Source organism: Peromyscus eremicus, chromosome 4, assembly GCF_949786415.1.
Source record: "Peromyscus eremicus chromosome 4, PerEre_H2_v1, whole genome shotgun sequence".
Taxonomy (NCBI): domain Eukaryota; kingdom Metazoa; phylum Chordata; class Mammalia; order Rodentia; family Cricetidae; genus Peromyscus; species Peromyscus eremicus.
The window spans coordinates 47,140,861-47,156,713 of record NC_081419.1 but is presented as its reverse complement, the minus strand read 5'-3'; the positions used below and the strand labels follow the sequence as shown (position 1 = coordinate 47,156,713).

General features: G+C 41.4%; 1 protein-coding gene across 1 annotated transcript in view; it reads right to left on the bottom strand.

Annotated features, from left to right (window-relative positions):
* Nucleotides 1-15,853, bottom strand: part of Cers6 (ceramide synthase 6) — a 253,788-nt gene that overhangs the window by 183,623 nt on the left and 54,312 nt on the right. The window lies entirely within an intron of this gene.

Below are 15,853 nucleotides of genomic sequence, written 5' to 3'. Positions count from 1 at the left end.
GTGTTTAAAAGCGTGAGCCGGACTGTTTTTATCTGAAGCGAATGCCTATGCCAAGATAAATGGGAAGGATGAGCCTCATCTCTCATGTCTGACATTTGGATGAGGCTCTGAGAGGGATGTTAGTGCATAGGGCCCTGGAGGGATGGTAACAAGTCTAGAAAAACTGCATAAAAGGAAAAGTATTTACACCTTCAAGGTGTTTCAGACTAACTATTCAAGAAGTAAGTTTCTATAATACTTCAGTGGTGATGCTGAGTGTCTGCCACTAATTTAATATCATACAAGAGTATTACTAAGATAATTCAGTGGTTGCCAAGGGCAACAACCAATAAATGCATAAAACAGATCAGCCGTGAACCTTAGATGAGGCTTATTTAGCCAAGCTCTACAAGATCGAAGAACAGTAGACCCAGCAGGAGAGTAGTACGACAAAATGTTGAGCTGGAACCTATCTTACGAAGAAATTCACCCCAACTAGAAAACAAGGACACTACCTGTTGCAAGCCTGAGCCAGGAGAGATGCACACAAAAAGCGCGCTATCGTGCTTGCTCCGCTAGGGTCTCTCGGGACAAAGTGGGAGATCGAATTACTACCTTTTCCTAAGATGTAAGCCTCTGAGAAACTGGACTGCTCTTCAGAACCTTGCATTCTGGGTTCCTTCCAGTGTGATACGTTAGTAATGTGTCCTTCCAGACACATTAGGAATGCCTTTCCCTTTTCCTAATAATTCCAGGTCTTCTCGGTAACCACAAAGCAACAGCTGAAGCTCCAACTGGAAAAGACACATCACTTAATGGGCAGTGACCACAGCCAAGGCCAGGACTTGTTTCTCCAGCCGAGTTTCCCGCTTGCTGGCCACTCTCACAATGCTTAACAAAAAACGTGAGAAGAAATGTGTGCTGTGAAAAAAAAAGGCTAAAAGGGCAGACCTACCATGTAAAGGCTGAACCTTTCTCCTGTGACTGGCTTCCACTCTTCCTCACTGGCTCTCTCCTCAGCCCTCCTCATCTTCCCTGTTTCTAACATGCTGTGTTTAAACTCATTTGGGATTCTGCCCCCACTATCTCTGCAACAAACTGCCAGATAAATACAAGGCCTGGTCACTTCCTCTTTGTGTATCTCAAGCACAGGACAGGATTCCTTTCCGAGGAAGGTCAATGAAACAAGTGGCTGGCCATGCCAACCTTAGCCAGGGTAAATCCAAAATTCTAAGGATTCAGGGGAAGTATATTAGAGGAATGAAAGATGAGTTAAGAGAATTTAACTTGCTGGAAAGTCTGAAGCCATTTAAAATGTAAATGGCCCATGGTGAGTATACACAATAAATCAAACCACATGGATTTTTTTCAAGAAGTTTCTGTGTCCTAGGATGCCCTTATTTATATGGACGGAATACTGTGAGCATTCAGTGAGTAGTTGATGGATAAATGAATGTGTGTCCAAGACCAATGGGCTGTATGTTTTTAATTCCCTTGAATATCACATCAATTCAGGGTCATCCAATACTCTAGTACTGGCCTTTCCAGTACTAGAAGCCATTTTCTCAATTCTCATTGTCCCTATGACATCAACATTTCCGTCACATAGCGCTTGGGTAGGCTCACCCAATCACTAAGTTTTTTGTTGTTGTTGTTGTTTGTTTGTTTGTTTTCTCAACAACTTGAGCAGTACAGAAAAGCAAACACTTAAATTTCAAAATTTAAATTGCAAAAAAAAAGTCAATCCCAAATCCTCAAGAAGAGAAAGAAGAGCAGTTAACTTTATTCCTCATAGGTACCCCTGGTGAAAGGATGATATAGCAATTTCATTTGTATTTATTCTCTGAAGAATTTGTGAATCATCTCCAGGATTTTTTTTTCAGAGAACATATTAAATTCTAAATAAAACCCATGTCACAGCTATTACAATTTTATTACTTTCTGTCACAGTCCATTAGAGAAAAAAAATGTTGTTTCTAATGATAGACCAAAGAAAAGTAAGCATACAAAACACTTTCACAGTGGTGGGTGGGATGGAAGGAGAGGGAATAGAGAGGGAAGAAGGAAGAACGGGAGGGAGGGAGGGAAGGAGGGAGAGATGGAGGGAGGGAGAGATACACAGAAGGGCAATGGGCTAGCACACCTGAGAATATCACAGTGGTAAGGAGCATGTGCTCTCTCAAGCTTTGATCATTACCTCCACCAGGAAGTGCTCACCTAACTGCTTTTTTTTTTTTTTTAATCAAGGGCTGAAACACCACCTTCAAAAGATCAAACGTCTATAAAATAATTTCACGTGCTATAGTTGAAAGTAAATATAATAAGGATGTAAGCTTTGAAAAGTACTGGTCTACATTTGAACATGTATTTGTATTTTAAGCATGAATTAATCACCCCAGAACACTAGTGAAGGAAGCATGAGCAGGGCCTTAGTGAAGCGTATACATAAAACATGACAGTGATCTCTGCACTCAAAGATATTTACGATCTGGAAAAGGAGGTTACTGAAAGACACATGCAAGATATATGACATTGTTATATAATAACATTAAATAATTATTCTCGGTGGTTGCATGTCAGAAACTGGTAGTCCTTTTCAACAGTAGCATTCCCCACCCTTTTAAAGATACTTGGGGGCCTGTGCTGGTGGATATGCAATCATCTACATGTTGATAAAATTGTATGGAAACCTCTCTCTCTGTCTCTCTGTCTCTGTCTCTGTCTGTCTCTGTCTCTCTCTCTCTCTCTCTCTCTCTCTCTCTCTCACACACACACACACACACACACAGCACTGGAGAAATCTCAATAAAACCATTAAATTGTCTGGTATTTGCTATCCTGGTTGTGATACTGTATACTGTTTTATAAAATGTTTTCATTGTGTCTAAGTGGGTCAGTGTTTTTGAGATCTAGCTATACTAATTGTGTTAGTTATGGCTTCTAATGTTGTGATAAATCACCATGATCAAAAAGAATGTTGGGGAGGAAAGGGTCTATTTCAGCTTACAACTCTCAGATCATACTCCATCACCGAGGGAAGTCAACTCAGGCACCTGGAGACAGGAGCAGATGCAGAGGCCATGGCAGAACACTGCTGTGTGGCTTGCTCTTCATGGCCTGATCTGTCTTCTTTCCTACAATCCCCAGGACCACCTGCCCAGGAGTGGCACTGCCCCAGTGAGCGGGAACCTCTCACATCAATCACTGATCAAGTAAATCCACATGTGCTACAATCTTATCTAATACAACATTGTTTCAAGAAGAAAAATAATTACTGATGTCAGGATGGAGAAGCAGAGCCAATCATTATAGATAGTTACCATGGGCTAATAAATACTTTTAAAAACTGTTTTATACAGTGACCATGGGCTAATAAGCATTGTGTAATGCTTTATTTTTTTCAAACAAACCCAGCAATTCTTTGAAGTAAGTATCAGCCCTGCTTTACAGAAATACAACATATAGCACAATGAAGTTAAAATGTGTACCTGGGGTTTTGCAGCTGCAGAGTTGAGGCAAAATGTAGACACTCTTGATATAATCTGATATAAATGGCTGTATCAACTCTGGGCTTGGCATGTTGAGAACCTGTTTAGTATTTCTAAACACTGGTTACTACACTCATAAAGTGGAAAGATAAAATATACATGGCAAATTCTGGTAAACACCTAGATGATACAGGCAGACTTCACACCAGAACCCCAATATTTGGCAACTATTCAATATATTCACACTCTTGCCATGTTTTTACGAAAGGAAGCATGTGTTCACATGTCAGCAGGCAGCCTGTACTGATCCTCATTCTGTCACAGAAAAGCACAGGGTTGGTTGGCACAGACTTGTGAGCGAGCCAAGAGTTCATGAGCTCATAATGGCATTGGCCACAGCCTCTTTCTTCCAAAGGAGATTTCCCTTTGGAGAAATCATGCAGAAACTTCCTATGAAGGGTCAGGAAACCTCTCTGTTGTCCTTTTCAATTTTCTGTGAATCTGCAATTATTTACAAACAAAAAGGGTTTCCTTGTTTGCTTGCTTGTAAGTCTTTTCCTCGGTGAGAAAGCAAGTAAAAGTGCATGCTAACAACCCAAGTTCAGTCCCCAAGCCCCACATGGTGGAAAGAGAGAAGTGACTCCAGAAAGGTGAACTCGGACCTCCATATGCGTGCGTGTGCGTGCATACACACACACACACACACACACACACACACACAAATATTAATGTTTTCCCCTTGGGGTCCTATTTTAGTTGACCACCCCTTAATCTTACATCTTCCTACATCATTCTTTTTTACTAAAGTGTAAATTCACTGGTCTTTTGTTGGCTTCTAGAGACATGCATAGTCCACATGCTCCTTAAACATTTAACAATACATCCTTCTCCCTGCTAGAAATAAAGAGATAAAGGACCTGATGCCTAGATGTTTTTCACATATCTTTTTATTTTTGACTTTTTAAAAAATACTTTAATGGCCGGGCGGTGGTGGCGCACGCCTTTAATCCCAGCACTCGGGAGGCAGAGCCAGGCGGATCTCTGTGAGTTCGAGGCCAGCCTGGGCTACCAAGTGAGATCCAGGAAAGGCGCAAAGCTACACAGAGAAACCCTGTCTCGAAAAACCAAAAAAAAAAAAAAAACAAAACAAACAAACAAACAAACAAAAAAACTTTAATGATTTTATTTTTGAAATGCAGCCTTGTTCTATTCTTTAAGGAAATGGAAGAAGTCACCGGGCACTGGCTGGTCCGAGCAGCATGTAACCACTGGCAAAGACTGCTTGTGCTAATGGTAGATGCTTTTTAAAGTCCCCAGAAGATTAATGAAGATTGTCTAAATAGCAATAATAAAGGTATCTGTCAGCCACGTCCACCCCGAAGCTCACTGAAAGGCCTTATCAGTGACAGAAAGGCCACCAAATGTCATCATCTAGAACAGAAATCTTTGTAAATCCCAAGTTGACCTAAGAAATGTCAAATATGTCCCTTGTAGCTACACATGTACAGGACTCTAAAGATTTTGCATTACTTCATCATGAGTTCATTTCAACTACTGAAGACAGACTCTATAAAGTCTGTGAAATTCAAAAGAAATTGTGACTTTCTCCGAATAAGATCTATACCCCTACGTTTCACACACACAAAACAAGAAAGGCATTGTGATGTCTGCAGCAGATACACAAGTTCTGCATTGGGTATGGGACTCATGCAAAATCAGTTCCTAGTTGTGCAGGCCAATGAAACAAAACCAAAGGTGACTGCATGGGGGGTGGGTGCTCACGTGTTTCACTTTAGAAACCTTTTAGCTCTCTCTGTGGACCCTGTACGATCATGTCGTACACATTAAATATGTAAAATGATAAAAATGTTTCAGGAACTCTTATATTTTTGGTTGTGAGCCTAGCCTTTAACGGCTGAGCCATCTCTCCAGCCCGAGCCATATGTAGAACTGAATTGTACTGCAAAATAAAAATTAAAAAAAAAAAAAGCAGTGGAAAGTTAAATTTTATAGCAAAACTATAATGGATAAAATTAACCTTAGAAGAAAATATTTATAACACTATAAATGGATTGAGAAAACTAATAGATGGTTTTACAATATGTTTTTATAAAATTTTTTCTCTTTATTGAAAAAATTCATAAGGCAGACCCACCAATAAAAGAAGCAAAGTGAAGAGTTTTAATATACCTTTTCAACCCATTTAAATATGTTCTTTTATAAATTTTTTAGACATATATCATCTCTATGGTACAATTGTTCAACTGACAGGATTCATATTTAACAGCATGCTATATCGTATCTAGTCATATGGATGAATGTTTGCTGAACAAAGCCCAATAAAGTTGTTTTTCTCTGAAAAAAAAAATGTTTCAGGAAGAAAAAAACGCATGGGATGTATTTATGTAGAAAAACACCTTTGTAATCAGGAAAGTGTAAGATTCTACTGCTGTGAGCCAGCTAATATTTGCCAAGCCTGACAGTGCTTATGAATTTACTGTAGCTGTCAATGAACCATTGGAGACTAGCACACCTGTCTGGGTAAGGGTTCATTTTCACACTGTTCATCCCTGTATATGGAGGACGATACCACGGAGGTCACTTATTAAATGACACAGCTCCACCTCGGCAGCATTCGTCAGTGTCAGCCTTGCCTTTAGACCTCTCCGACTAAATCTCTGACCATCTAGCTCTAACTCCAGTCTTTGACAGGTCACACACACCAGGATCGCTACCAGAATTTCAGAATTCTCGGTAACTGAGGGCCTCTTCCCTTTTACAGACACCTTTCTCTGGAACTCAGTCTCTAACAGGGTCTCAACACTGGTCACTCATCTTCCACACCTGACCAGCTAACAAAAGGGAAGCAGGCCTTTGACCTTCACCCTGTAGACAGGTTGTCTTATCAAGCCTGCAACTGGTAGACTCACCTTCAATTTTCATAATTGGCCCTGAAATGAAATGTGAGGTACAGGGAACCCACGGCCTCTCTATAATGTGTTAATCCTTTAACTCTACCACAGTCACCAAGTGCTTCCACACTTTATCTCAATCGATCCTCCAAACGTCTCCAAATTTTGTCAGTTGTTTCATAAGTGGAGAAAAGGTCCTAGTGCATCAGTAAGCTGAACTAGAAAGTGACAGATCCATCCCCTCTTTTTCAAGCGCTGAGCTCTCCCAACACTCTTGACTTGTGAGTTGGTAACACATGGTCATAGTCTGTGCACATTTTTTTTTCTGAACTATACACCAATATCATTGTGCCTCACAGTCACAAATATGCTTGTCCATGAATCCTGCTTGTTTTCCTCTTGAGCTATCATGGGAGGTGTATGATTGTGTGCAGTTCAACTAATAATACTACCTTATTTGTATGGTGGGTTACTGAAAACACAATGGCTCCACGGAACACTGCAAAACAAAGTCAATAATTCTTTGATGGGGATATTATAAACTTCTGTATTAAAATTCATCATCCATATGGATTAATATCTCCCTGGAAGCCATACACCAGCATAACAGCCTAAGCTGTTATGTTAAGCACCATGTACCTGTTTCACAATAAAGGATAACTAGGAACAACCAGCTGTAGGAAATAGAAAGAAGGTGGCACCCTTCACAATGATGGGAATGGAGAATGAGAATCTGGATTCACAGCATCAGCACAATCACTCTGTCTACTAGAAAGCTGTGAATCAGCACACTTGTTGTGCAATACCAAGACAGAGAGGGTTCTCTGATCCTCAGGACTGCTGGGTCTTAACACTCCCACAGCCCTCCCCCATTAGCATTTGGGACAGGGAGATGGCAGAGCCTCAGCTCTAACACCTCAAACATGCTCTGAAGGGTAGGTGGTCTGAAGCCCAGGGATGATGGCGTGTGAACCAGGACAGTGTTCTCTGCAAGTCTGCAATAGAAACTCTGGATGCTACCACCAACTGGGCTCTCATCTGGACTAGATTTACGTGACACAGGCTCACAGAGTTCTTGTTGGCTGGCAGATCAGGAACTAAAGCGATGTGGGTGACCAGGGAATTTCTTTCTTCCCTTTCTCATTTAAAGCTTCCTCTTGTTGGGTCTGATATCCATGGTCTAAGAACACTACTCCAAAGAAGAAGCTGTTATGTGAATTGGGGCATCTCTAAGCATAAAAAGAAGCTGAGAGTTTTGGAGACAGGCTTCCCTATATATGTGCAAATACCAATTTGACCACTTGGGAGCTGTGAGACGCTGAGTTACTTATTTCCCTCCTGGAGAGAGTTTCCCTGCAGTACAACTGCATCACCTAGCTAAATGCCACGTACAGTGACAGGTATGCAGGCAGGCACGTGCAAGCTTTCTTCCCCGTGTATGAGAAAACAACATATCAAAGATTAAAGCACTATTAATATTCAGCTTCTCTGGTTTGAGATCTTCATCTCCTGGTGGGTATAGGAACTACTGCTGATCCTGTGAGACTATTTCTTTCATGAAGAAACCCTGAACCAGTGTAGCAATGGAATCTGGGAAGATGAAAATTAAACAGAGAGCAACTTGAAGCCAGTCACAGCAAAACAGTTTTCTTATGAGTCAAGAGGCAAAAACAATAAAATACTTACTTTGCTGTTAATAAGGAAACCAGAATTTTCTCCTAAAAGGCAATTCATTCTCTTAATGCAATCCTGAATTGCTTCAGGCAAAGGACATAAATCTGCTTTTTTTTTTAAATATATTAATATTGCCCTATTTATTCTATACTTTCATGGATACAACTCCAATGGCATGGCCAGAAAGTGCTTGAGTGGACACAATGGTATTACAGCCTCAAATTCTTTGTTGGAAGTGTTTATGAGAAATAGCCCAATTTGGAAGTAAACCTCAGAGCTCACTCAAATAAAAGAATGTGAAGGCTATCTCATTTAAAGCACAGTAGTAGACTGAACCAAGAAGGCATTTTCTGAAGGGCAAAAATCTTACTGAGTGAGCAAAAGAGTTCTTATCTACAGAACCACTGAAAAGAGTCATAGAATGTTCGGAATGATGATGGGATCTGTGTAAGAAAAATGGTATTTTACTCTTAAAAAAAATCATTTTGAAAAGCAGAAGTTAATTTTTAAATCTTTCCCTTGTACAGCTTTACCAAAATAAAACTGCTTACAGGACCATCTGAGCTGTATAGGACTCACATGTATGTATGTTTCAGTTTCTCAGGCCTCATCATCCCTAATCAGGGGTTGGTCAATGGACCCAAGGGCACTTATCACCTGGAAGACATTTAAAAAAAATGCAGACTCTCACGCTCAGATCCAGGCTGAGTCAGAGTCAGTATTTAACCAAGATCCTCAAAGGGCCCCTAAGTACAGTAATGTTTGAGCCAAGCGCTTCATCTGGTCCAATGCTTCTCAGAGTGTAAGTGTCCTAATAGCCACCTCAACTTCACCAGAAACCCTGTGACAGTGGAAATCCTCCAGCCCTGCCCCACCCCTACATTCAACAGCTCCGAGGGTGGGGTCCAGTCACATGGCTTCTCACAAAACCTCCAAGCAATACTGATGCAAGCTGGAGCTTGATAGCACTGCACTAGCCTAGGCTTGAGCAGACTGGTCTAGCCGAGCGAGAGGATTCACTAAAGCAGGTCATTTCACCTGCAGGTGGAGGGCCCAGAAAATTCTGCCTTAGAACTGAGCCCAAACGTCTCAGCACAACTGCCAACCAAGTAACAAATCTCAATGTTTCTTCATCGTATTCAAACAGAGCTATGATCAGCTCAATCTTTTTTAGTCCAGATAAAATTTCTACATAGATGGGGGGCATAGACAGAATACAGCTATACAGTTTGGATATGCGAGAATAAGTAATATAGTAAGATAACTATATTACATTTTATTACTTCATCATATAATAATGTAGTAATACTAGAAACATAATTAACTATGTGGTATGTACATGGCATAATAACTAATTAAAAATAGATCCTATTTGTGAAGCTATATGTATATACACATATGCTATCATAAAATCGTACACTAACCCAAAGAAGGATTGAACTATCCTCTTTTTCATCCTGCAGGTCAAATGTCAATAATCAGAAACAACACAAACACTACACTTTCAGTAATTAGTTGTATCAGTAATTAGTTGTATACACACACACACACACACACACACACACACACACACACACACGTTATCTTTCTATCTTTCCACAAACGCCATTCTTTAGGTCTCTCAATTCTTATTTCCATGCCAAGTCCCAAATTTCATTTCCTTGTGTGCAGAGCGCAGAGCAACATAGAACTACTCAGATAGAAGCTTAGTGAAGGCTAAAACCTAGCTCCACAATTACTATTTCTTTTCATTAAATGCTTTTCATCCTGAAAAATGAGCTCCATGACTGCTCTCACTGTGCCAAAAATAACTTGGTGCGGTTTATTAAACAGCATTCCAAACAAAGCGAATATAAATCACCAGCTTCCTATGCCAATCACTGCTCATTAAACAGCACGATAGCAGCACATCATTAAGGAACGGGGAGGTGAGATTCCAGGTCCTTGGAGACTCTCTTTCACTATATAAAAAAAAACAACAACAAAATACTACCTGAATCTACGAATAGAAACAACAAACTTCAAAACATCCATGAACTCAAAGTCCAGCTTACAATGCAGCTGAGAGTGGCCTTCAAAGGGGAAGAGCATGAAGAGAAAAGCACCAGCTCATCCACAGAGGGAGGCGAGTCCTCTCGCAGGCACTTGGCCCTCGCACTGGCACAGACGGCCTGGCCTTCTGAAGACATGAAATTACACTTATGCACTGGCTGCCGTCCAACGGCACAGCAGGCTTGCATTTCAGACGCTTTCCTGTATCCTCACTGACCATTCTCTCAGAACACCCACTACACAAGCCCGGGCCTTTCACTCTGCAGATGTGTAAAGGCCACTGTCTGCTGGTCCCTGCTGATGTCATGTACCAGTGCTCATCCCAAGATTCTCTAGACCCTCTGTACCCACTTCCAAACCTTTCTGTAACTTCCTGCTGCATTTAGACCTATGTCCACAGCTCTTATTCTACAGAACACAATGTCATTTGGTTCCTTGTCTTCTGTCCACTCTCATGTTGTTTTTTCCCCCCTCTGGGCTTCATGCTTCTTCCTCATCTTGTGTTAAAGAAGATAGTGTTGTTTGGAGCAGCATCATGATGGATACACAATGAGATCAAGGAAAAACAAGTTCAACAGCAAAACCCAACATCCTGCAGTCAACAGAGCAGAAATATAGAACCAGCCTGTCTCTGCTGGCTTCACCAATCGACTGTGTCAGAGCACGAACTACTGACCTGTGTGCTTCTTATTTGGCTAGTGATCACTTTTCATCCAACCGATGTCAAGTAGATTCTGTTAGTTTCATCCCACAACACTGCTTTCACAGTTACCATCATTCCCGGAATACATCTGAACACCTGTTATGCTGTATATAATTGAGTTTGGTCTGTTTAGTTAGTTGGGAAACACACCTAAGCTCTTGGTATGCCCCTGCAATATTTTCTCCATCTTTATTCAAAATGTTATCTCAGTTACAGAGAGAACCACTTCCCAGCTGCCAGTGAAGGCTAACATCAATTAGTGTACTACAAAAATAAATTTTAAAAATGGTAACAAGAAAGTTATCTTTTCAGAAGACATCAGACTCACCACAACAAAGAAGAAACAGCACACTAACAATGCCTTAGAACTTTGAAACTGGGAGCAGGTGACATTAAATGAAGTAACTGGGCTGTACTGGGAACCCGACAAAACCCTGCTGATTCATCTAGTTCCCTGCCATTGGAAAACAAACACAGATCTCAAATTCGGCCAGCTTAGTTGCTGAAGGCTTGTGCTTCCTCTGCAGTATCCCAAACCATTGCTGTGCTGGTGCTGTGTCAAGAATAAAGAATGGCAAAACTCTGCAAGGATCAAAACCAGGAGCAGTACCAAAGAAATCCCATCCTCACATTGAAACTGTGCTCTCCAACAAACCACTTCCCAGCACATGAACCATAGCGTGCTTCTGTTGCAGGATCTAGGGCGGCAGTAAGACCATGTGCATGCTTGCTTGCTCTGGAAATACAGCTTCTAAGAAATCAAATTTCCATTTGACAAAACTCATGCCCAGGCCTGCCTGGAGGCTGCTCCAGTTTTCAGTGGGATCTTTCTATTGGGCTGTCAGAAATAAGGGATCATGGGTCTCCTGGGCCTTGGGAAGTTTGGAGGGGGCCTCCCAAACAACAGGCTGAGCAGTTTTCAACATCTGGCCTTGGAATGTCACTTCCTATTATAACACTACAGCATCCTGTCATTCATCTTTGACATTTGTTCAGTAATGCCTCATCCCAAATGCACCACAGAAGTTGTCTTAACTTTCTGATGATCTGAGCCGATATCTTCCCTTTCTCCCCCTCCCCACTACCCTCTTCTTAGCTTATACCCCCCTTTTCTACTTCCTGGACTTCCACATACTTGCTGGTTTATCAGTCATAATCATATTTGTCTCGTGGCACTTTGCAAACTTCAGGCCTACAGGGTGAACATTCTTTTAGGGGAGAGAAAACCACAGTTTGAATCTAGACAGCCTAATGAACAGAAAATAAAACAAGAGTTTTGGTTCCTCACTGCCCGGCACTGTCCAATACACTGGGAGGTCTCCTTCCTATTGATGACTTGGGAAGTCACCCGGAGTCTCCTGATTTACCTCGATGTCATCACTGCTCAGCCTCCTTGGTCTCAAATTCTGTCACCAAGTCAGAACCAGTCCCTGAAGACCTGAGCCTAAACCAATTCTGTCACATTTGATCTAGTAATTATAAAAACAAAAATTGACATATCTGTATGAAATAGAAAACTGTGTCTTTTGATCTTCAGAAACACAGGTGAACAAAGTCTGTGAATTCAGCAGGGAGAAAGAGTCTGGCAGCTCTTCCAAATGTATTTATAACACTAATAAAACATAATTATAAATGTCTGATACTTACTGATCATGTCCTGCTGCAAAACTGTATTTCCCAACTTCCCTTGCGGCCTATGGGAGTCATAGCTACCACTATAGGGGCCGAAGCCCATCTTGTTCTGTAGGCATTTTGATCATCAGCACACACGAGAGGCAGCGTGCCCCTCACTGTGAATAAACGTGGTCCTGCCTAAGGTCAGGCTAAGCCTCTCTGTCTTTTCTCTACCTTCTGTCTTTCTCCAGCTGCTCTTTGATAATCTAACACTTTACCTTGAAATGCTAAAACCATGTCCCTTTACAGAGAGATCTCTTCCCCACTCCTCAGAACATTATCCCTGTATAGCAGAGCATTGCCCCAGTTTAAGATTTATTATACACAGTCACTAAGATTGTTTGGAAAACACTACCAAGGCCAACATTCTAGTGAATGTCAACCATAACCAAAAACGTTAACTCATACTTGGGATGGGCATAGAGTTCCCGCCTAATCAGTACAGTGTCTTCACTGGATGCTGACTGGTGGCTATCAATGCTACCTCACTAAGCGACCTCCTCAGACAACGCCAAACCTGAGATGGTTTCATGGAGTGGAGCTAGGACACAGGTGCTGGCAAGGGCTCCCACAGCACTCTAACTGGCAGCCAGTTGGGAGATGCTGAGCATGCGCAAAACAATAAAGGGCAAGAATGGCGAAGGGCCATCTCATTCTGCAGGGAGAGAAATGAGACATCTCAAACATGATGGTGAGTGACAAGAGTAACCACGGAGGCTTCAAGTACACTAAGTGATCAGAGGCCTTACAGATGAAGCTAGTGGACAATTGGGCAAAGGATCATTGGCGGGAAAAAAATGATGGCATTACACAGCTATGTATGGATCCCAGAACTGAGTCCTGGGGATATATAAAAAGGCAAAGAAAGTAGGGATAGGAGAGTCAGGAAGACAAAGAGACATACATGTGTCTGTGTATACAAACATATACATAGATACACATCCATATATATGTATTTCCAGCAAAGTGTTTAAACAAAGTGTCATTTGTATGTGAAGTGTTCAGAAATTCCACAGATTTCCAAACTCATTTCTCACATATAAGCAAAGCTGCCTTCTTTGCTGGAGTCTTGAGGGAAGTGTTTCAATAATGATTTTACTGTATAATTGGTTCAAAGACAATTTCAAAAGTCAAGGAGCTCTATGCTGCTGTTGAGGAGGTTCTGCAAAGCAAGGATGCATCCCTCCCCCTCCAGGGTCCTGCAGGTCCAAATGAAGGAAGGTGAGATAATTTACAATCAAGCTTTAAGTGATGTGGTAGAAACAGTCCTGCTTTGCAGAACAAAGAGGGAAAACCGAAGCTCCATTTTCAGATTTAGGCTCCCAACCAGACTCTTATGGAGAGTCTGGGGAAAAAAAAAAAAAAAACATAAACAACAACGACTAAGTTATGATACATCCTATAAGGTTTTATAAAGTTATCATGTGACTTCAGAGCACAAATGTCATTCACTCAGAAATTATTCGTAAGGACAATCTCAGTGCTGTGTCACCATTATACACTCTGGTGCCACTTCAAAGCATGCATTGACTTTCATTTTCCTTCAGTCTAACAGGAATTCAGGGCTAACTTCAGATGCACTAACTGACTGGTATATATCTGCTGAATAAACACTAGAAGGAACACTTTTCTAAATTTTAGGGACTGTCTTCCAACAAAGTATCAATATAGGGGTATGCCATATTCTCCAACAATGTTACAGCACATCAGTATGGATTTTAAATAAAATCTTGAGATCCAGGAACATTTTTTGCAAGATGTTTAACAGTTGTTTGTTTGTTTTTTTAATTAGGTTTTTGTGGTGGTAGTTTTGAGATGGGGTCTCTCTGTGTAGACCGGGCTGTCCTCAAATTCACAAAGATCCATTTACCTCTGCCTCTGACTACTGGAATTTGATGGGGTTTGTTTGTTTGTTGTTTTTAATGCTTGTGCTTCTTGCTTTCCAAGGACTTTGAGACAACTTTACCCCAAGAATCCCTAAACAAGAGGGACTACTGATCTCAATGTCCCCTTTAACACAGCAAACAAAGCTTTACTTTGCAAATGATTACTCCTTCCCACTGTATTTACAATCATACTCCTTATCCCAGCAGTCATTCCTCCTGGATATGACCTGCACTGGGAGAATTTTTTAATTAAGACATCTTTTAAAAAGATGTCTCTTGTTCTGACTCATCTGGGCTCATATGAGAACCTTCCCAACTAGCTCTTCTTTTCTTTCTCCAACTTGCCATATTTTCAGAGTATAAACAGCACCTCTCAGATGCTCAGCTTATCATCCTCATATGAATGAGGGTAGAGGAAAAACCAGTTCGTACTATTTTTCTTCTATTTTTCAGGAAAAGTACTGCATTTTGATACATCTCAAGTCAAGAATGTAAACCTAACAGGAATTGTTGGTCAGTAAGGTTCCATAGACTCCTAAACGCTATGAGCTGATGCCACTGCTCTGGGTTACCCTTCAGAACTTGACTGTATGATGCTGTTGCTAAAGATACAATATACCTGAATCATAGAACATGGGGAAATCAAGCTGGTACCAATCTGGAAGCTTCATCACTACCAGGTGGCTTACATAGCTCTAGAATAGAGGTTCTCAACCAGTAGGTCCCAGCCTGGGATGAGATGCTCACTGGTGTAGTAATGGCACAAGTGTTATGCAAGTCCTCACCCACTTTATGATTAGATTTAAGGCCTGCTCCATAAGATAAAACTCTCGTCTAGCACTGTTAAGAACCTGAGTTGCAGTAGGTCATAGGGCATGGGGGGAGCCTACTACTATTATTTGATAAGTGTGTATCACATTAAACTAACTCCTAGAACCTTGTTATTATACCTACAGCTAAGTGCATCTTTCATGCACCCTCATCAGAGAAACTTCTTTTTGCAGTACATGGTGATTGACCCAGAGGCCCACAACTGGTCAATGTACGAAGGATAAGAGATCGCACACGACATCTAGACCACAACCTCTCCTCCCAAGGATCCGAGGTCATCAAGGAAGAGGGGACAGAAATATTGTAGAAGCCAGAGGTTGTGGAAGACATCAGCAAATATGCTTCCCAGACCCAACAGGGAGATTGAGCCTATAAACTCAGAGCAGCTGTGACTAATATGCATAAAACCAAGACAGACAAAATCCCAGCCTGGAGTGTGGAGGTAATCAGTAAGTCCCACCCTTTGCTCAGAAGCTACTGGCAACTGATGGCTGCTGGGGGAAGAAGAGTCAGTTTTCTTCAGGAATACAGCTCCTGAGACACTACTCGGGCTCCAGCAGACGGTCCTACACCCGTGCACATCCTGGCAGCGCTAAGTGGACCCAATGGGTTAAAAAGGAGAAAGAGACCACATGAAATTGGGAGGGAATAGTG